The 21,276-nt window shown below is 39.6% G+C and overlaps 1 protein-coding gene and 1 pseudogene across 9 annotated transcripts in view; one reads left to right on the top strand and one right to left on the bottom strand.

Moving 5' to 3' along the window:
* The window catches only part of SLC25A40 (solute carrier family 25 member 40), a 50,646-nt gene extending 29,424 nt beyond the window's left edge, over window positions 1–21,222 (bottom strand). For 3 of the 9 annotated variants that reach the window (XR_013357037.1, XR_013357038.1, XM_077857116.1), the window contains exon 1: window positions 20,994–21,220. The gene's annotated coding sequence lies outside the window, so the exon portion shown is untranslated. Of the gene's footprint in view, window positions 1–20,993 lie in introns of all 9 variants that reach the window. The other 6 variants (XR_013357035.1, XR_013357036.1, XM_077857115.1 and 3 more) reach the window with 3 other exon arrangements.
* On the top strand, window positions 333–21,000 carry LOC144289174 (forkhead box protein M1 pseudogene; annotated as a pseudogene).
* Window positions 21,223–21,276: the final 54 nt, after the last annotated feature.

The raw sequence follows: 21,276 nt of genomic DNA, 5'->3' as shown, positions 1-21,276 counted from the left end.
GAATATGGAGAGCATTCCACAAATGCTCAATTTACATTTATTAAACTTCGCTTATAAAACTTCTCATTGTAGCCCCAACGCCCCCCGCCCCCTCCCCCCTCCCCCTGGCTGGGGACCCCTCCTCTCCCGGGATCCCCCCTCCCCCGGGGATTCCCCACCCCTCCCGCACCTGGCACGAGTCCCCTTGAGTCCCCGTGCGGGCTCCTGGCTTGGCCCCCAGCTCAGAGGAGCCCGGAGCCCTCCCTCAAAGCCACAGCTCAGCGCTGGGACTTCTGCAGTTGGGAGGGTCCGTGCTTGTGATTCTCAACGGAAAGTGAAAGCACAGATTTATAATGAAAACCAGCCCCCATCGGCCACTGACTTTCCAAGGACTGAGGCTGCCCCTTCCTGTTCAAAATGCCCCAGGTGAAACATCAGGAGAGGAACCTAAGAGGCCCCCTGCCCAACAAGAGCCTGGTCAAGCACAGGCCTCCAAGGAGGCGGCAGAGTCCAACTCTTGCAAGTTTACAGCTGGGATCAAGACTCTTAACCACCCCACCATGCCCAACACCCAAGCGGTGGCCATCCTGAACAAAGCCAATATCTGGAGCATCATCACAGCATTGACTGCCAAAGGAAAAGAGAGTAGCAGCACTGGGCCCAACAAATTCATCCTCATCAGCTATGGGGGAGCCCCCACTCACCCTCCAAGATCCCAGGCTCAAGCCCAAACCAGCAATGATCCCAAGAGGACAGAAGTGGTCACCGAGACCCTGGGATCAAAGCCGGCAGCTAGGGATATGAATCTGCCTAGACCACCTGGAGACCTTCCCGGGCAGAGATGGGAGAGCTGTGCTGGCAGTGAGACAGCAGGCTGCACTCTTGACAACAGCTTGACTAACATTCAGTGGCTTGGAAAGAGGAGTTTGGATGGACTGGGCTCCAGCAGCATCAAACAAGAGATGGAGGAAAAGGAGAATCGTCACCTGGAGCAAAGTCAGGTTGAGGAGCCCCTGGGAGCATCAACATCCTGGCAGGACTCTCTGAGCGGCCGCCATACTCTTTTTTTTTTTTTTTCTAAATTTTTATTTATTTATGATAGTCACACAGAGAGAGAGAGAGAGAGAGAGAGAGAGGCAGAGACACAGGGAGAGGGAGAAGCAGGCTCCATGCACCAGGAGCCCAACGTGGGATTCCATCCCGGGTCCCCAGGATCGCACCCCGGGCCAAAGGCAGGCGCTAAACCGCTGCGCCACCCAGGGATCCCGGCCGCCATACTCTTACCTGGCTATGATATAGTTCGCCATCAACAGCACAGAGAGGAAGTACATGACCTTGAAAGGCATCTATACTTGGATCGAGGACCACTTCCCCTATTTCAAGCACATTGCCAAGCCAGGCTGGAAGAATTCCATCCACCATAACCTTTCTCTCCATGACCCTGGATTTTATTGACAGTTATTGTAGTGTTCTCGAGCTAGCTCACATGCATGTGGTCAGCTGGAGCCTAGGGTTGCTCTTAGCAAAGCTGAGGTGTGAGCTAAGGAAGCTAGGCAGGGCCCTTTCAGTCTTCTCAAGCCTTGGGCCAAGTTCTTGGCAAATGGCTCGTCTCTCTGGCATGATTAGGGACGTTATCAGAAAAACATCTAAGGGGAGCACATCTGGGCACCTGCATTCTTTGCTTCAGATGCATCCATTCCCCCACCCTCAATTCAACTCTTGACCATTGACAAGAGACCTTTTTTGGTTAGGATTTCTTCTTGCATGAAAGCTGACTTGGAAACATGGGAAGGTGGGAGGGGAGGGAGACAATAAGCAGGACCCTAGGAAGCAGATCTGCTTGTCTGGGTGCCTACAGTAAAGAGCCCTGAAGGCAGGTGCCCTGGGACTGGAAGAAACCATACACTGCATGTCCTCCCTTCTCTAGGAATTGAAAGCAAGGAACAGGAGCAAACTGAAACCCCTTGTCATCCTACCCACCTTTCTGGCAGTCTCTAGATAATGATCTAAGGAAATAAGCTTACATTTATAATTAGAGGATCCAGGGTGGAAGTGCTAAAAAAAAAAAAAAAAAAAATCTCATTGTCCCAGTAAATTTATTCTGCTTAAAAAACAAACAATTCTCAGGGTACCTGGGAGGCTCAGTCAGTTAAGCATCCGACCTTTTATGTCAGCTCAGGTCTTGATCTCAGGGCCGTGACTTCAAGCCCAGTGTTGGGCTTCCACCCTGGGGTATGGAGCCCACTTAAAAAAAAAAAAAAAAAAAAAAACTAAACAGGAAAACACAACAAAAACAATTTTAGAAGCTGAACAGTCTGATCAATCTTGGTATCACGAGTCAACTAGATTTTCTGACACAAAATTAAGTTTCCAGCGCTATATATGAAGTATTTTTGGGGAAAAAAACCTTTTAATTGTAATCTAAATCCATTAGATCTAACTTCCAATTTATAGAAAATTCAGAGAGTAAAGTAACATAGTAAAGGATACCACAAAATAGGAGAAGCTGTAATACAACTACTGTCTTGGATCTTCAACAAGTGAAATTAAGGCAGGGGGAAAAGGTAGCAGGGAAGGGAGACCTATTATAGAATAATAAATAATAATAATAATAATAATAATAATAATAATAATGACATCTTCAGAGAGTCACCAACCAAATACATCCTGGTTTGAATAAATAAAATTTTAAAAGTCAGTTTGCGAGTACATAGAGAAATATGAACACAGGATGGATATTAGACAACTGTTTGGTGAGAGAATGGTATACTGGTTATAATACCAGTTATACTGAAGTGTCTTTTTTTAAAAAGACATTCATATTCTAAGTATTGGAGCTAAACATTATAACAGTTGTAGCTTACAATACTTCAGAAAAAATGAATATGCCAATGTTAATAATCTGCTAAATTTAGGTGCTAAGTACTCCATAATTATTTTACTGTTCTATATTTTTTCTATACATGAGAAAATTTGAACAAAATTTTTTTAGTTCATGAAACTTATGTAGAATCTTCAAGTCTAGGAAAATACTTCTAACATTGATTATATGAACAGTAAGTAGAAAAATAATATACATATGCTAGAACATAGGTACTCTTCTCCTCCAGAAGTAAAAACTAAAAAGGCCTACAATGCTTTATTTGATATCCATTCCAGCAAAGTTGGCACCTGAATATGCTCAAACCTAAAACTAATGCCAGAAAAACGGATATATTTTAAGCAATTATTATAGAATGTTAAGGGGAAAAAGTCAGAAATTTAGATGTAACTTTTTAGAAATCAGAATCAAGGTTACTGGATTTTTTATTACTTCTTTATATAAAAATAGTTTTGAAACGTATATTAATCTCCTAAAATCATAACATGTAACTACTTACAATGAGATCTGTAAAATTAGTCTTTCAATTTATTTGAAAAATAATGTAAGGGGGGGAGAACAATATAATCACAAACTTGAGGTTAGATGAAGAAAAAGTAGGAAATAATCTCAGTGGATTGTCTAGAATTTATAATATATTCTCCAGGGCTTTAAATTCCTTGCAATCCTATCAACCTACTTCCCTTTTTCCTTTGCATCCTTCTCCTCTTCTAGTGGCAGCTATTCTAACCTTTCCAGAGAACACACAGACTAGTGGGAGAAATGATTTTAATGTTAATTTATCCTATAAACAGGATACTTCAAATATTCCGCAACAACAGCTTTCTTCCCAAGTCCCTGACTTCTTTTTATACCCATCCTCTGTCCTACTACTTACATTAGTATCACTAATTTATATACCTTGCCTTAATCTTTTCAAATTTATGTTAAATGCTATCTTATAGTCTTGATTTACCTTCCCCTGCTAAGTAAAAGATGTTGAACATCTCTTCACCTGGAAACTACCATTCTACCTTCTAAGAATTTTACTACTTTAATTACTTCACATAAGTGGAGACATGCAGTATTCCTGCTTCTGCGACTGGCGTCTTTTACCCAGCATAATACTCTAAAAGTTCAAACATGTTATATCATATGAGAGGATTTCCATCATTTAAAAGGCTAAATAGGGGGACACCCTGGTGGCACAGCGGTTTAGCGCCGCCTGCAGCCCAGGGTGTGATCCTGGGGACCTGGGATCAAGTCCCACATCGGGCTCCCTGCATGGAGCCTGCTTCTCCCTCTGCCTGTGTCTCTGCCTCTCTCTTTCTCTCTCTCTGTGTTACTCATGAAAAAATAAAATCTTTCAAAAATAATAATAAAATAAAAATATAAGGCTAAATGGGGCAGCTGGGTAGCTCAATGGCTGAAGTGTCTGACTCTTGCTTTTGGCTCAGGTCATGATCCCAGGCTCGTGGCATCAAGCCCAGCATCCGGCTCCACACTGTGTGAAGTCTGTTTGAGAGTCTCTCCTTCTTCCTCCCCCTGCTCATGCATTCCTCTCTCTTTCTCTCTAAAATAAAATCTTTTTTAAAAAGGCTAAGACACCTAGATGGCTTAGTTAAACATCTACTTTTGGCTCAGGTCATGATCTCAAGGTCCTAGAATAGAGCCCTGAGTTGGCTCCCTGCTGGACAGGGAGGTCTACTTCTCCATCCCTCTTTGCCCCTCCCCCCGGACTTGTGCACTCTAATGAATATAAAATCTTTTTTAAAATTTAAAAATGCTAAATAATACTCATTTATATATATACACATAGATGTACATAAATACATATTTTCATTATCCTCTATTGATGGGCAAAAAAATTAGATTGTTTCTACCTCTTGAACTGTGCCTAATGCAATGAACATAGGAGTTCCAATATCTTGAGATTCTGGTTTCAATAATTTTAGCTAAATATCCAGAAGAGGGATTGCTAAATCATAGAGTTGTTCTATTTTAAATTTTTTGAGGAACTGACACCATTTTCCATAGCAGCTATACCATTTTACCAGCAATACACAGGCTTCAGATTTTTTGCATCTCCATTAGCACTTGTTATTTTCTGCTTTTCTTTTTAATAATGGCTATCATAAAAAGTTTGAAGTGATATCTTGTGACTTTGAGTTCATTAGTAATGTTCAGGGTCTCTTCATATTCCTGTTGGCCATTTGTACGTTTTCTTTGGAAAGATGTCTATTCAAGTCCTTTACCCATTTTTAAATCCAGTTATTATTTCTTACTGAGTTGTAGGAGTTCCTTATCTATTTTGGATAGTAATTTCATATCAGATGTATGGTTTGTAAATATTTGCTCCCATTCCACAGACTGTCTTTTCACTCTGTTGATTATGTCTGTAGCTGTCTAGAAGATTTTTAGTTTGATGTAGTCAAAGTTGCCTTTTGCTTTTCCTGTCAGAGCTTTGGTGTCATGTACATGAAATCACTGCCAAGATCAATGTTATGAAGCTTTTCCTTATGTTTTCATGCAGGATTTTTATACTTTATGGTCTTACATTCAAGTCATTAATCTACTTGCTGTTGATTTTTGTGTGTAGCGTAAGAGAAGTGTCAAAATTCTTATTGTTAACGTAGTGAAGTTTTATCTTTCCCTTTATAGACAACACCTTTTTGATTCTTCTTTAAGCAATCTTTCCTTACTCAAAAGTCCAAAAGATATCTGCCTACATATTCTCCCTATGTATATTAAAGTTATGCCACTGACAAATTTTAAATCCTTAGTTTATGCAGAATTTTTAAAATAGCATGTGTAATAGGAAGCCAATTTCATCTTTTCCCATGTGAAAATAAGTACTTTACAGTCCATTTTTAGAAGATTTTATTTATTTGAAAGAGAAAGTGAGCATGAGTGGGGGGGAAGGAGAAGCAGACTCCCCTGCTAGGCATGGAGCCCAATATGGGGCTCGATCCCAGGACCTTGAGATCATGATCTGAGCCCAAGGCAGATACGTAACTAACTGAGCCACTCAGGCCCCCCCCCCAAAAAAAGCTCCAATTATTAAATAATCTCTCTTTTCTCCTCTAACTTGATACACTACTTTGTTATATATACCTAAATTCTATTTCCTTGTGGAACTGTTTCTAGACTCTCTATTCTATTCTACTGATCAATTTGTCTACCCATCTTTAAACCCTATCACACTTTACTACTATGGAGTCACAGTAAGCCCTTATATAAGTTAGGGTTAGGTCCACCCTACCTGTTTTTCAGAAGTGTCATGGTTGCTCTTGGCCCTCAGGTCCTTTACGTAAGTTTAAGAATCATCTTCTTAAAAAAATCTCTGGGATCCCTGGGTGGCTCAGAGATTTGGTGCCTGCCTTTGGCCCAGGGCATGACCCTGGAGTCCTGGGATCGAGTCTCACATCAGGCTCCTAGCATGAAGCCAGCTTCTCCCTCTGCCTATGTCTCTGCGCCTCTCTCTCTCTCTATCATGAATAAATAAAATCTTAAAAAAAAATCTCTTTATGGTTTTAGTTGGAATTACATTGACTCTATAGATAAACCTGGAGAAAATATCTATGAATATAGTCTATTCCTTCATTCAAGTCTTCCTTAATGTTGTGAGAAATTTTAAAATTTGTCATATAGTTATCTTTGTGGCATATCTGTGACCAATCCAACCATAGATATCTGGTAGTTGCTAATACCAATGTAAATAGTATTTTCCTTTTAATTATATATTGCCTCTGCTGTTAATATATGGAAGTAATTTTGTACATTAACCTTATACTCAGCCAACCTTACTAAAGAAAAGCCATTACTTCTAATTTCTCATTTATAGACTCAAGTTTTTTCTGCAAAATAGTAAGTTTAATTTCTGTCCATCATACTCATTATGTTACAAATTTAGTTTTCTTATTATAAAGGCCAGGATCTCCAACACAGTGTTACAGAGTATTGAAAATGAGTATCCTTATTCCATTCCTGAATTAAAAAAAAAAAATCTAAGATTCCACATTAGGATTATTAAAATCATTTGTATTTCCTTGGTGTTGGTAGTGATCTCTCCTTTCTCATTCATGATTTTATTAATTTGAGTCTTCTTCTCTTCTTTTTAATAAGGCTGGCTAATGGTTTATCTATCTTATTAATTCTTTCAAAGAACCAACTCCTGGTTTTGTTGATTTGTTCCACAGTTCTACTGGTCTCGATTTCATAGAGTTCTGCTCGAATCTTTATTAACTCTCTTCTTCTGCTGGGTGTAGGATCTATTTGCTGTTTTTTCTCTAGCTCCTTTAGGTGTAAGGTTAGCTTTTGCATTTGAGTTCTTTCCAGTTTTTGAATGGATGCTTGTATTGCGATGTATTTCCCCCTCAGGACTGCTTTTGCTGCATCCCAAAGATTTTGAATGGTTGTATCTTCATTCTCATTAGTTTCCATGAATCTTTTAAATTCTTCCTTAATTTCCTGGTTGACCCTTTCATCTTTTAGCAGGATGGTCCTTAACCTCCACGTATTTGAAGTCCTTCCAAACTTCTTGTTGTGATTTATTTCTAATTTCAAGGCATTATGGTCTGAGAATATGCAGGGGACGATCCCAATCTTTTGGTATCAGTTCAGACCCGATTTGTGACCCAGTATGTGGTCTATTCTGGAGAAAGTTCCATGTGCACTTGAGAAGAATGTGTATTCAGTTGAGTTTGGATGTAAAGTTCTGTAGATATCTGTGAAATCCATCTGGTCCAGTGTATCATTTAAAGCTCTCGTTTCCTTGGAGATGTGGTGTTTAGAAGACCTATCGAGTATAGATAGTGCTAGATTGAAGTCACCAAGTATAAGTGTATTATTATCTAAGTATGTCTTAACTTTGGTTATTAATTGATTGATATTTGGCAGCTCCCACATTCGGGGCATATATATTGAGGATTCTTAAGTCCTCTTGTTGGATAGATCCTTTAAGTATGATATAGTGTCCCTCTTCATCTCTCACTACAGTCTTTGGGGTAAATTTTAGTTTATCTGATATAAGTATGGCTACCCCTGCTTTCTTTTGAGGACCATTTGAATCCACATTAGGATTATTGATGTCTGCTCTGAGGCTTTTTTTTACAAGACTCTTTTTTTTCCCCATGTGATACCATGCAGTATCTCTCTGTCTTATTTCACTTAGTATAATAACCTCAAGGTCCAAGCACATCTTCCTAAATGGCAGGATTTCCTTCTTTCTCATGGCTGGATAATATTCCATTCTATATACACATGTATCACATTTTAAATTTTATTTTTTAAACATTTCAAATTGAAGTACAGTTGACATAGATATATTAATTTCAATTGTACAACATGGTAATTGGACAATTACATACACTACAAAATGTTCACCACTATTAAGTGTAGTTATAATCTGTCACCATATGAAGTTATTAAAATGCTATTGACTATATTCTCTGTGCTGTACTTTTCATCTTGCCTTATTTTAGAACTAAAAGTTTGTACCTCTTAACCCACTTCACCTATTTCACTCAGTCCCCCACTTCCCCTCACATCTGGCAACCACCAATTTGTTGTCTGTATATACGAGTTTTGGATTTTCTTTACCATGTCTTCATTTGTTTTGCTTTTTTGGATCCCACAAATATGTGAAATATAATATCTGACATTCTCTGACTTATTTCATTTAGCATAATGCCTTATAGATCAAATCACGTTATCATAAATGATAAGATTTTGGATTTTTTTTTAACCGCTGAGTAACAGTCCAATGTAAATATATACCATATCTTCCCTATCTATTCATCTATTGATGGAAATTTAGGGGATCCCTGGGTGGCGCAGCGGTTTGGCGCCTGCCTTTGGCCCGGGGCGCGATCCTGGAGACCCGGGATCGAATCCCACGTCGGGCTCCCAGCATGGAGCCTACTTCTCCCTCTGCCTGTGTCTCTGCCTCTCTGTCTCTCTCTGTGTGACGATCATGAATAAATAAATAAAATCTTAAAAAAAAAAAAAGAAATTTAGGTTGTTTCCATATCTTAGCTATTGTAACACTACAATAAACACAGGGGTGCATATCTCTTTTCAAATTAGTGTCTTTCTTTTCTTTGGGTAAATACACCAAGTGGAATTACTGGATCATGATATTTCTATTTTTAATTTTTTGAAAAACCTCCATAATGTTTTCCACAGTGGCTGCACCAATTTATGTTCTCATCAATGGTACATGAGGGTTTCCTTTTCTCCACAATCTCATCAACACTTCTTTTTGTCTTTTTGATACTGGCCATTCTGACTGGTGTAAAGTGTATCAGGGAAATGCAATTCAAAACTTTAAGTAGCAACAATAAGTACCTTTTCATGTGTCTGTTTGCCATCCATGAATCTTCTTTGGAAAAACGTGTTTTTGGGTCTTCTGACCCTCTACATGGGATTGTCTATTTTTTTTTATGTTGATGTGTAAGTATTTGTAGATATTGGATATTAACCTCGTATGGGAAAAATCAATTGCAAATATCTTCCACCATTCACTAGGTTGCCTTCTTGTACTGTTGATGGTTTCCTTTGTTCCACAAAAGGATTTTAGTTTCATGTAGCCTTGTTTATTTTTGCTCTTTCCCTTGCTTGAGAAGAATGATCCAGAAAAAATATTGCTAAGACCATTATCCAAAAGTTTACTATGTTGCTGTTGTTAAGTTTTATGGTTCCAAGTCTTACAGTTAGGTCTTTAATCCATTTTGAATTTATCTTTGTACATGGTATAAGAAGAGGTCCAGCTTTATTCTTTTGCATGTACCTGTCTAGTTTTCCCAACACCATTTTCTGAAGAGAGTGTCATTCCCTGATTGAACATACTTACCTCTTTTGTTACAGACTATGTTAATTAAGTGTAGGTTTATTTCTGGGCTGTTGGACTGATCAATGTGATCTATCTTGTTTCACTGCATTGCTATACTCTTTTGATTACTATAACTTTATACTATACTTTAAAATCTAAGACTGTGACATCTCCAGGTTTGTTCTTTCTCAAGATTGCTTTGATTTTGTGATTCCACACAAATTTTATTATTTGTTTTAGTTCTGAAAAAAACACTATTGGTATTTTGGTAGAGATTGCACTGAATCTGTAGACTGCTTTGGATAATACAAACATTTTAATAGATTAACATAAAATATTAACATAAAGGTATTAATTTCTCCAATCCGCAAGCATGGAATAACTGGAGTTCATAAAGAAACAAAAGTACTGGCAAAGGTAACAAGGATAAATATAAAAGAAAATGGATAAAACAGTAAAGTAAATCTCTGTTGATGAGCATACAAATATATAAAGATGTAGTTTGTATAACTACAAAGGCACAAAGAAGGAATGGAGCTATATGAGAGCAAATTTTTCTATACTACTAAAATTTAACTGGTATTAATCCAAACCAGAATGTTATAAGGTAAAATACTAATTGTAATCACCTCAGAAACCACCAGCAAAAACACCCCTCCCTCAACCACCGAAATGTGCTAGAAGAGGTGGAGTCCTGGTCCAAGATGGTGACATATAAAGACTCCCAACTCATCTCTTCCATGGACACCCTAAATCTACATCTACTTATAGAGTAATTCCTCCTAAAGAACTGAGGGCTGAACAGCTTCTGCACACAAAAAAATATATGAAGAAAGGCTAGAGAGAGACCACATAGAGGACAGCAAGAGAAATGAAGAGAAGATAATGAAGGAACGCAGAGAAGTACAGCGGAAAAGTAGGAATGCTGACAATACTGATTCTATCTTTGTCCCTTCACCTTATTCATTTCACTCAATTATCCTTCTTGGGCTATGTGTTCCAGGCCCTTGGAGACTAGTCTACATACCTTGGAAATGTCCACTAAGGCCAGGATAGGGGAAGGCTTGTTTTGGCCTTAAGGATAACATTTCCCATTCTTGACACATAGGTGGTGCCACAATCTAATTAAAGGTTAACTGTCAATTATGTGCACACAAACCCTTTGAGGTGCACGTGAACCCTTTAATCTCATTACAATGCCCTTCTGCACATCCACATATTCTATAAAATCTGTGGACTAAGGCCAACTTTGCAGAGAAAAACTTTGCAGTTGCCATGGATCGTTTTCCAGCTAATCCTCCTGTGTCAGTAAATTACCCTGAATAAAACACTGTCTAAACTGTACAAATTCATCTGCTTTGTTTTCTGGTCTCAAAGTACCTTTTAGTTTGGAGTAGACTTTACTGTCCCTACTGAAGTAGACTTTAGACCTTCTAAAATGGAAGGGATAGTACTGAGGAACCTTGAACAGTTTGTCTGTCTTGGGGCATAGAAAAAAAAGTCTTGGTTTAAGAGATCCAGCCTTAGGGCAGCCCGGGTGGCTCAGCGGTTTAGTGCCGCCTTCAGCCCAGGGCCTGATCCTGGAGACCGGGGGTTGAGTCCCACGTCGGGCTCCCTGCGTGGAGCCTGCTTCTCCCTCTGCCTGTGTCTCTACCTCTCTCTCTCTCTGTTTCTCATGAATAAATAAATAAAAAATCTTTAAAAAAAGAGATCCAGCCTTAGAATTCCACTAGTGGGGAAGCTGCTGGACTTCCCTTCAGGTTGGAGGGGCTGGTGAGTGCCACAGTTTAAGTTCACTCACCGCCTCTCCTCTTGATAATGCAGACTGGAGCAGAGTTCTAGGCACCATAGCTGGCCTGCCACCTCAGTGAGCTCTGCTGTAGCTAGCTCTGCATGCCCTGGGACACGGGAAAAAAAAGCCCAGGTTTAAAAGAGCAACTAAAATATAAAAGATGCAGTCCAAAATTCCACCAAAAAGCAAGCGAGCTACTGGAATTCTGAGTCGGTGGGCTGGTGAGCACCACAGTGTATATTCACCTCCACACTGATAACGTGGATAGCAAGGTCTGGGTTCCACAGCTACCTTACAGTTTCAGTGAGTCCCAGGCCCCAGCCCACACCAGACCTAATAGTCCCTCCAAGATAGCCCCAGTACAGTATACACCAAAAGATCCTTGGTGGGTGCTCACTACAGCTCTGACTCCTGCCACGATGACACAGATATAAAGCACTCCAGAACATCCCAGGCCTACACCATATAGCTCCTGCACCATTTCACCCCTGGCACAGAGCACTTTGAAACCTCCTGACTCATGCCTGTTTCAGCTCCAATCACCCTGGAAAACAGTACCTGCATGGAGTGCCCCAGGACACCCCAGTCCATGCTGGTCTTGGCTCCAATCACCCTGCCAGGGCACATTCTGCACTGAGCAACCTTGGACACCCAGGCTTGCACTCACTTCAACTTTAGCTGTCCCCCCAGGGCACCTTCTGGGCGGAGAGTCCAGAGACCACCCCAGCTCAAGCCCACTTGAGCTACAGCTATCCTGCCAGAATGCTCACTATTCAGAGTGCCCAAGGACACCCCAGCTTGTGCCCCAGACTCAAATTTATTTGCTATATAACACACTCGAACCCCTGAAGTATGTTCCCTGCCTCAGCTTCAGCCATCCCACTAGGGTGCCCTTTGCATGGAGAGCAACAAGACACCCCACCTTATACCCACTTCAGCTTTAGCTATCCTGACAGAGTGCCTCTTTATGGAGAGTCCTGGGATGACCCTGGCCCATACCCACTTCAGCTCTGGTCATCCTACCAGGGCAGCCCAACATAGAGTACTCCAAAACCCCCAGCACATGCCAGACACAGCTCCAGCCACTCAAAGAAACCAGGCATACACAGTCCACACAGAGTATGACCATTCACAAGGCCATTCCTTCAAGTGTAAAAGTAGTCATTTCACTAATTCTGAGAAACAAGCCCAGCAAAGTCAAGCAAATGAAGAGACAGAAGATGCTCCAAGTAAGGAATAAGAAAAAAAAAAAAATTAAAAAGGAACAGATATAGGCAATATGCCAGATAAAGATCAGAAAGCAATGATCATGAAGATGCTAACCAGACTGAAAAGTAAGAACCGAGAACTTCAACCAAGAGATAGAAAACATAAAAAAAAAAATCCAATCAGAGTTTAAAAATACAGTAATTGAAATGAAAAATACACTACAGGGAAATCAACACAGGTTTGTGGATGCAGAAGAACAGGTATGCAACCTGGAACACAGGATAATGAAAAGCTCCCAAGCTTAGCATCAGAAAAATAGAATTAAGAAAAAAATGAGGATAGGTTAAGGGATCTATATCTAGACAATATAGGCAAACAAATGTTCACATTATCGGGCTCCCAGAAAGAAGAGAGAGAGAAAGAAGTGGAAATTTATTTGAAGAAATAACAGCTGAAATTTCCCTAACTGAGGAAAGGAAACATATATACAGGATCAGGAAGCATAGAGTTCCAAACAAAATGAACCTAAGGAGACTCACAATAGGACACATAATTATTAAAATGACAAAGGTTAAAGATAGAGAATTTTAAAATCAGCAAGAGAGAGGGGGAAAAAAAAAGAGAGAGAGAGAGAGAGAGAGAGAGATATCAGGGAAACCCCATAAGGCTATCTGCTGATTTTTCAGCAGAAATTTTCCAGGTCAAGGGTGCCTGGGTGGCTGAGTCGGTTAAGTGTCTACCTTAAGCTCAGTCACGATCAATGGGTTCTGGGATTAAGTCTTGCATCAGGATTCCTGCTCAGTAAGGAGTCTGCTTCTCCCTCTGCGCCCCTGTCCCCACCCCTGCCGCTCACGCTCTCTCTAATAAATCAATAAAATCTTAAAACAAAAAAAGGTATTTTGCATGCCAGAAGGGAGTGGCATGATATATAAGAGCTGAAAGGAAAATACCTGCCACCAAGAATATTCAATTTAGAAAGGTTATCATTCAGAATTGAGGGAGAGATAGTTGCCCAGATCAATGAAAGTTAAATGACGCCATCACCTAGACCAGTCTTACAAGAAATGTTAAAGGAACTTCTTTAAGTGGAATAAGCAATACTTAAAAGAAAAAAAAAAAAAAAAGAAAAAGAAAAAGAAAAAAAAAGAATAAGATGTAAAATATGACAACATATACATAAAACATGGAAAAGAGTAAAAAAGTTCTTTTAGAATGTATTTGAACTTAAATGACCATCAATTTAATATAGATTGCTGTATGTTTTAGAGCCTATACATGAATCTCATGATAACCACAAGCCAAAAATCTACAACAGATACACAAAAAAAAAAAAAAATAAAGAAAAGCCAAGGAAAACACTACAGAAAGTCATCACAGGGAAAGAGAGCAAGAGGAAAAAAAAGTAACAGAGAATTACAAAAACAATCAGAAAACAATGAACAAAATGGCAATAAGTACACATTTATCAATACTTTAAATATAAATGCTCCAAGGTACACTTATAAAGAAAAGAAATAGGGTGGCAGAATGGATTAAAAAAAAAAAAAAAAAACAAGACCCATCTATATGCCAACTACAAGAGGCTAACTTTAGACCTAAGGACACAAAAAGAATGAAGTGGAAGGGTGGAAAAAGATACCATACTCAAATGATAGAAAAAAGAAAAAGAAAAAAAGCTGGGGTGTAAAAACTTAGACAAAACGATTTTATTTATTTATTTTTAAAGATTTTACTTATTTGACAGAAAGAGAAAGAGTGAACACAAGCAGGGGGAGCTAGAGCAGGGAAAGGAGAAGTAGGCTCCTCACTAAGCAGGGAACCCGACATGGGGCTGGATCCCAGGACCCTGGGATCAGGACCTGAGCTGAAGGCAGATGCTTAACCGACTAAGCCACACAGGCACCCAGACAAAACAGATGTTAAAACAAAGGCTGTAATAAGAGATGAGGGATTTAAATAATGATGAAGGAGCAAATTCAAACAAGAAGGTGTAACAACTGTAAATATCCACAAACCTAACCTCGCAGCACCTAAGTGTACAAAGCAAACATTAAGACAGACTTTAACACCCTTTACATCAATGGGTAGATCATCCAAACAGAAAATCAATAAGGAAACAGTGTCTTTGAACAATACATTATACCAGATGGACCTTAACAGATACATATAGAACATTACATCCAAAAGCAGAATATACAGTCTTTTTAAGTGCACGTGGAAAATTCTCCAGGATAGATCACATTAAGGCCACAAAATAAGTCTTAATAAGTTAAGAAGACTGAAATATCATGCATCTTTTCCAACTACAACAGTATGAAACTAGAAATCAATCGCAAGAAAACAAAAACACATGGAGGCTAAACAAAACACTATTAAATGGCCAATGGACACCAAGAAATCAGAGGAAATTAAAAAAATACGTCTATAGACAAATAAAAATATAATGGTCCAAAATATCTGGGACACAGCAAAAGCAGTTTTAAGAAGTAAATTTATAATGACAGGGGCCTACCTCAAGAAAAGTATCAAAAAATAATCCAACCTTACACCTAAAGAAACTAGGAGAATAAGAACAAAGTCCAAGAAGAAAAGAAAGGATATATGTAAGATCAAAGCACAAATAAATGAAATAGAAACTAGAAAAAAAAAATCGATGAGACCAAGGGCTGGTTCTTTGAAAATACAAACAAAATTGATAAGCTTTTAGCCCAAATCATAAGAAAAAGAGAGAACAGAAAATGATAAATAAAAGACCAGCAACAACTGACACACAGAGATACAAAAAAATTCTGAGAGAATACTATGAAAAATTATATACTTGTAATTTAGACAACGTATAAGAAATGGATAAGCTCCTAGAAATATACAATTTTCTAAAATTGAATGAAAAATAGAAAATCTGAACAAATCAACTACTGGTAATAAAATGGAATCAGTAATCAAACAACTTCCAACAAACAAAAGTCCAGAATCAGATGTATTCACAGGTGAATTCTACCAAACATTTTAAGAATACTTAATACCTACTGTCCTCAAACTATTCCAAAAACAGAAGAGGAAAGGAAGCTTCCAAATAAATTTTATGAGGCCCTTATTACCCTGATACCAAAACTAGACACAGATTCTACAAAAAAAAAAAAATGAAAAGTGACCGGGATGCAAATGGGACTTATATATGTTGCTGGAGGAGAGGATTAAAAATTTAAGTAATTTCTATGGTGTTGAACATTCAGTAAATATACGGTCCAACAATTCTAGGAAAAATAAAGGCCCACAAAAGGAGCTGTTCATACCAGCATTATTCATAAGAGCCAAATACGAGAAACCACCGAAATCTAAATCAACAAGTACAGTGTATTCACACCATGGGATACTACCCAGCAATAAAAAAGAATGAACTACTGATGTATATGGCAATGTGGATGAATCATAAAAGGTTTCTGTTATGCAAAATAATTCAGAGCTACAACATATAAATTATATGATTTCACTTATATTAAGCTGAAATACAGGAAAAACTGTATCAGATATAAATCAAACTATAGCAAAAAGTAGTTACCTCTGATGGGATGGAAAATTGAAATGAAGAATGAAATAACCTTCTAAGAAGACAGAAATGTTCCATATTTTGATTGTGGTAGTAATTACATGGGATATACATACTTATTAGAATTCAATATGAACACTTAAAATGGGTCCATTTTACTGTATGTAGACCCTTAAAAGTACAGTAGCACTCCCTCATCTGCCAAGGGATATATTATTCCATGAGCCCCTGTAGATACCTGAAACCCCAGATAGTAACAAACTCAACATGTTTTTTCCTATACATACACACCTATGATAGTTTAATTTATAAGCTAGTCACATAGAGAAATTAACATAACTAAAAACACAATTATAATTATATACAGTAATAAAAGTTATGTGAATGTGGTCTATTGGACAATAGATCTCAAAATATCTTACTGTACTGTACTTGCCCTCCTTATAATAATCTGAGATGATAAAATGTCTGCATGATCAGATAAAGTGAAGTAAATGAAGTAGTGTTAGGCTACTGTTGACCTTCTGACAATAGGTCAGAAGGAAAATCATCTGCTTCTGGACCATGGTTGACAGAGGAAACTGAAACCTAGGATAAGTAGGGACTACTGTATTAGAAAATTTTAAAATTTACATAATGAAATTTTTATGGGATCTTATGTAAACCAATCTCACTGAGCATAGCACATGGTAGGTGCTCAATGAATGCAGAAGAAAAGAAGTGGGACAAGTAGGTAGATTATTTTATAGTCATGGCCAAATAGTATATACGTATTCTTTACTAACCTTAAGTAATTTAGTCTAGTTCGGAACATGATATATCACCTCTGAACCAGCTCATTATCTTTAACAGTTCCTACAGATGCCACAGTGGCCTCTGAATTAGATCATCTCAGGGAATCCACTTTCAAATTCTGAATCTTCCTGTCTTGCTTATTCTCCATTTTTTACCCTTCATTGAGGTTATGCTCAAGACCTTGAAACACTGAATTCTCCAGGGTTTCTGAGCTTACCATCACCTGACACAGGCACTTCAGTGCCACAACTATCTTTTCATATGCTTAGCCTACAAAATGAACAACTTAACCTTCAAAAACCCTTCTGTCCTCCAACTCACCAGGGTATTGAGACTATAAAATATGAAAACTAAATTTTAAAAATAGCAAGAGAACATATTTCAGAAAATAATATATCAATAGTTAGCATATGAATCAAATAGGAATTTTATGGAAGGCTCCAAATGAGGAGGAGATACAGGCTCAATCTAAGCTAGGCTTGCTATGAACAGGGAAAAGGAATAGGTAGAGAAGCTTAAGCAAAAGATAATAGGAAAGTGATGAGGAGTACACAAGAATGAACAAATCCATTCATTTGTCTAGGCTGTAAAATAAAAAATTTAAATTTGGACATATGTATGAGGTGGTCTGAAAAAGGAGATTAGGCCTCATTTGATAATCACAAAAAGATATGTGGTAGACTGAGCAGATACGGTCTTCATTTACAATGTACTAGAAGAGGTGAAATTGCCCAAGGTAATAAAACTTCTTAGAAATAGAGCCAGTACTGAATGAAATTCATTTATCCTAATTGACAGCCAAATGTTCACTTAACTAAACCATAATTCTGCTCAATGTTTTCCAACTTTGTTTAAAAGAACTTTTTAAACTTCTCAACATAAATAACCCTGCCCTCTCCCCCATTCAGTTCTTCCTGAGTGTATATCCTTCACCTAAAGCATACTTTAAGATATACTTTAACACAAACTTGATTAACTTACTAACAGTCCTAATTATTGTCAGGACAGGTAAGGGGGTTTCTATGCATACAGGCCATAGATATATGACTAAGTCTTTCCTGTAGCTACTAAAAGATTTGAGTTCCAGTAGTATTTTTTTAAATTAACCTTGAGTTACAGATTAGAAAATCATTAACACTGACCAGTAAAAGACTTTCTCATTCATAGCTTAGCATTATCACCTATAAGGCAGTCAAGGGTGTGTCTAAAAGCATAGGTTACAAACAATGTTAGTTTCCTCATTATTGTAAATAAGAAAGTTAACTCAGCTTTCACTGGAAAATGAGCTTTCATTTTTTGTTCAATAGAAATACGTTTAAATCTTTCCCATATCCCCTAAACCTTCCAAAGACCCTATCTTCCTTCCTATCAATATAATTCCCTATATTGACTGATTTTTTCAGGATTATGCTCAACCTGTTTCCTCCCCTTCAAGACCCTTATTCTTATCTAGTCCTTACACTTTAGTCATCTGAAATTTTCTTTTCTTTTCTTTTTCTTTTTTTTAATTTATTCAGAGAATACAGAGAGAGAGGCAGAGACACAGGCAGAGGGAGAAGCAGGCTCCATGCAGGGAGCCCGATGCGGTATTCGATCACGGGTCCCCAGGATCCCCTGGGCTGAAGGTGGCGCTAAACCGCTGAGCCACCCAGGCTGCCTTGAAATTTTCAATAAAGAAATCAATGACATCTTTTTTTTTTTTTTAAGATTTTATGTATTCAATAAAGAGAAAGCAAGATTGTACACATTCCTACATGATGGTGGGGTAGGAGGGAAGCTGACTCTATTTTTCAAGTCTTGGCTTTTGAACTCTTGAAGATGGAGGAGCTAGTGCAGAGGTCACCAGAAGGATAGCACTCATTAGATTCTCACTCTGTGTGCTAATTAAGCTTTCAGGAATGCTTCATTTCATCCACCTATCTGAGAAATATTAATTACCTCCATTTCACAGATTAAAATGGAGACTCAAAACTACCCAAAGCCAGACAGCGATGCCTGCAGGATCCCAACGTTTGTAATTCTGTGACTTCTGATGATAAGTTTTGTTCCCAGTTCACTTCCTAACTCTAAACCCTCTTCTCCATCTTTCTATTTCTTCATCATCGTCTGCTCATCACTGCTTTTCTTATTTCACATGCTGTCATGGGCAATTTTATTTCCTCCCAGGACTTACCTACATTCTCCATTTGCGCTTCTCAATCTTAAAACTTTTTATGAACAAAAAATCTTGTACTTTTTTGGGAGTTTACATTTTGAAAATAGGTTGTTTTCCCCAAATAGATCATCTAATGATGAATGTTTTGTTCAAAATACACCTCCTCGGGCAGCCCTGGTGGCCCAGTGGTTTAGCGCCGCCTTCAGCCCGGGATATGATCTTGGAGACCCGGATCGAGTCCCAGGCAGGCTCCCTGCAGGGAGCCTGTTTCTCCCTCTGCCTCTCTGTGTGTCTCTCATGAATAAATAAATAAAATCCCTAAAAAAAAAAAAAAAAAAAAAAAAAAAAACACTACACCTCCTCCTGCCTATCAAGATCTGATAACCTCTTAAGCATCCCCCCAAGGGTGAGGGTCTGTATGCCTCTCAAATCAATCTTTTTCCTCTCTTTACCGTCCCCCCACCTCTCCTGAGTTACAGACAAATATTACCAACTGCCTTATAAATGATAGTCCCACGCTTCTCTCCCTAGGTCCTTCAACTTAAAGCCATTCACAACTAAACTCTCATTTCCCTTAGCAAACCTGGACCACCTACCTCTTTGTGTTCCGCATTTCGGTTAAGGGTTATAACAATACATCCCTGTCTATGCTTTAAAGTACATACTTGTTAAAGTGATATCGGCACTAACTTCTCTGACCTCTATGAGTTTAAAAATCAACCATTAAGGGCATCTGGTTGGCTCAGTTGGTAAAGCTGATGACTCGATTATTCCTCAGGTCACGATCTCAGCCCATGGTGGGGGGGGGGGGGAGAACGACACAAACGGGACACACACACACCCCTCCATGCAGGGCCTAGAGCCTGCTTAACGTTCTTTTTTTTTTTTTTTTTTTTTTAAGATTTTGTTTATTTATTTATAGAGACACAGAGAGAGAATGAGAGGCAGAGGCACAGGCAGAGGGAGAAGCAGGCTCCAAGCAGAGTCCGACGCGGGACTCATCCAGGGTCCCCAGGATCACGCCCCGGGCTGCAGGCGGCGCCAAACCGCTGCCCCCTGCTTAACATTGTCTCTCACCCTCTGCCCCTCTTCCTCCTCCCTCTCTTAAAAAAAAAAAAAAAATCAGTTAATTAAATCACCATTAAACAATGAGTGATTATTATGTCCGAAAGTTAATGAATGCAAAATAGTACAAAACCTAATCCTCTTCGTCTTTCACAAGTTTATAAGCAGAAACGAACCCAAAACAATTTTGTGAAGCTTTTTCTCCCCCTCCACTTAAAAAAAAACAAAAACTTACTTTACAAAATATTTTAACGTGATCCTTAATATAATCCCATCAGTATCACCATTTTACAAGTGAAAAAGCTGGGACTCCATGGGATTAGGTAATTTAACCACAGTTAGACGCTGCTGCTAAATGGTGGGTCCAGACCCCAAACCCTAAGACTTGAGATCTCAAATTTCACTTCCTATTATTGTTGAAATAAACTTCACGATAAAACGAGAACAGGTCTGTGCACGCAGGAGTCAAAGGAGCAGCACACGATGAGGTACCGAAGGCCCCAGGCGCCCCGAACTCGTTCTAGGCTGGGAGGCGCCGACCGGCCGACGACCCCCGCCCCCGCCCCCGCCCCCGCCGCCGCCCCGGGAGCCCCTCAGCGCCTGTCTCCCGCCGGCAAGCTCCGCGGTGACTGCAGAAAGCCTCGCTGCCCACCGCAGGGGCTCTGAGCAGGCCCGCCGGGCCGGAGGCTGCCCCGGTCCGGCCACAAGCCGCCTCGCCTTCAGCCGCCGGGACCGCCGACCCTCGGCCCAGAAGCGTACCTGGTGAAGGAGGCAGCCGGAGGGCGCGCGGTCGCGGCAACCCTAGGAGGCGGGAACGACCCAGGCGGCGGCGGGCTGGGCTAGCCCCCGGGGCTAACTGCAGTCACCACGTTAGGGCACAAGGAGTCGCCAGGACGCTCCAGCCGAGCTGAGGAAGCCCAAGCCGCGGGCGACGAGCCGGGGCGAAGGCCTAGGGGAAAGCGCCGTGGGGGAGGGGCGGCGCGCGGCGCGCGGAGGCGGGCACGTGGGGGCGAGCGTGAGGCGGGGCGCGGCGCGCGGCGCG

The sequence above is a fragment of the Canis aureus genome, chromosome 18 (genome assembly GCF_053574225.1).
Source record: "Canis aureus isolate CA01 chromosome 18, VMU_Caureus_v.1.0, whole genome shotgun sequence".
NCBI lineage: Eukaryota > Metazoa > Chordata > Mammalia > Carnivora > Canidae > Canis > Canis aureus.
The sequence above is the reverse complement of the archived record's forward strand: the minus strand, read 5'-3'. Positions and strand labels throughout refer to the sequence as shown.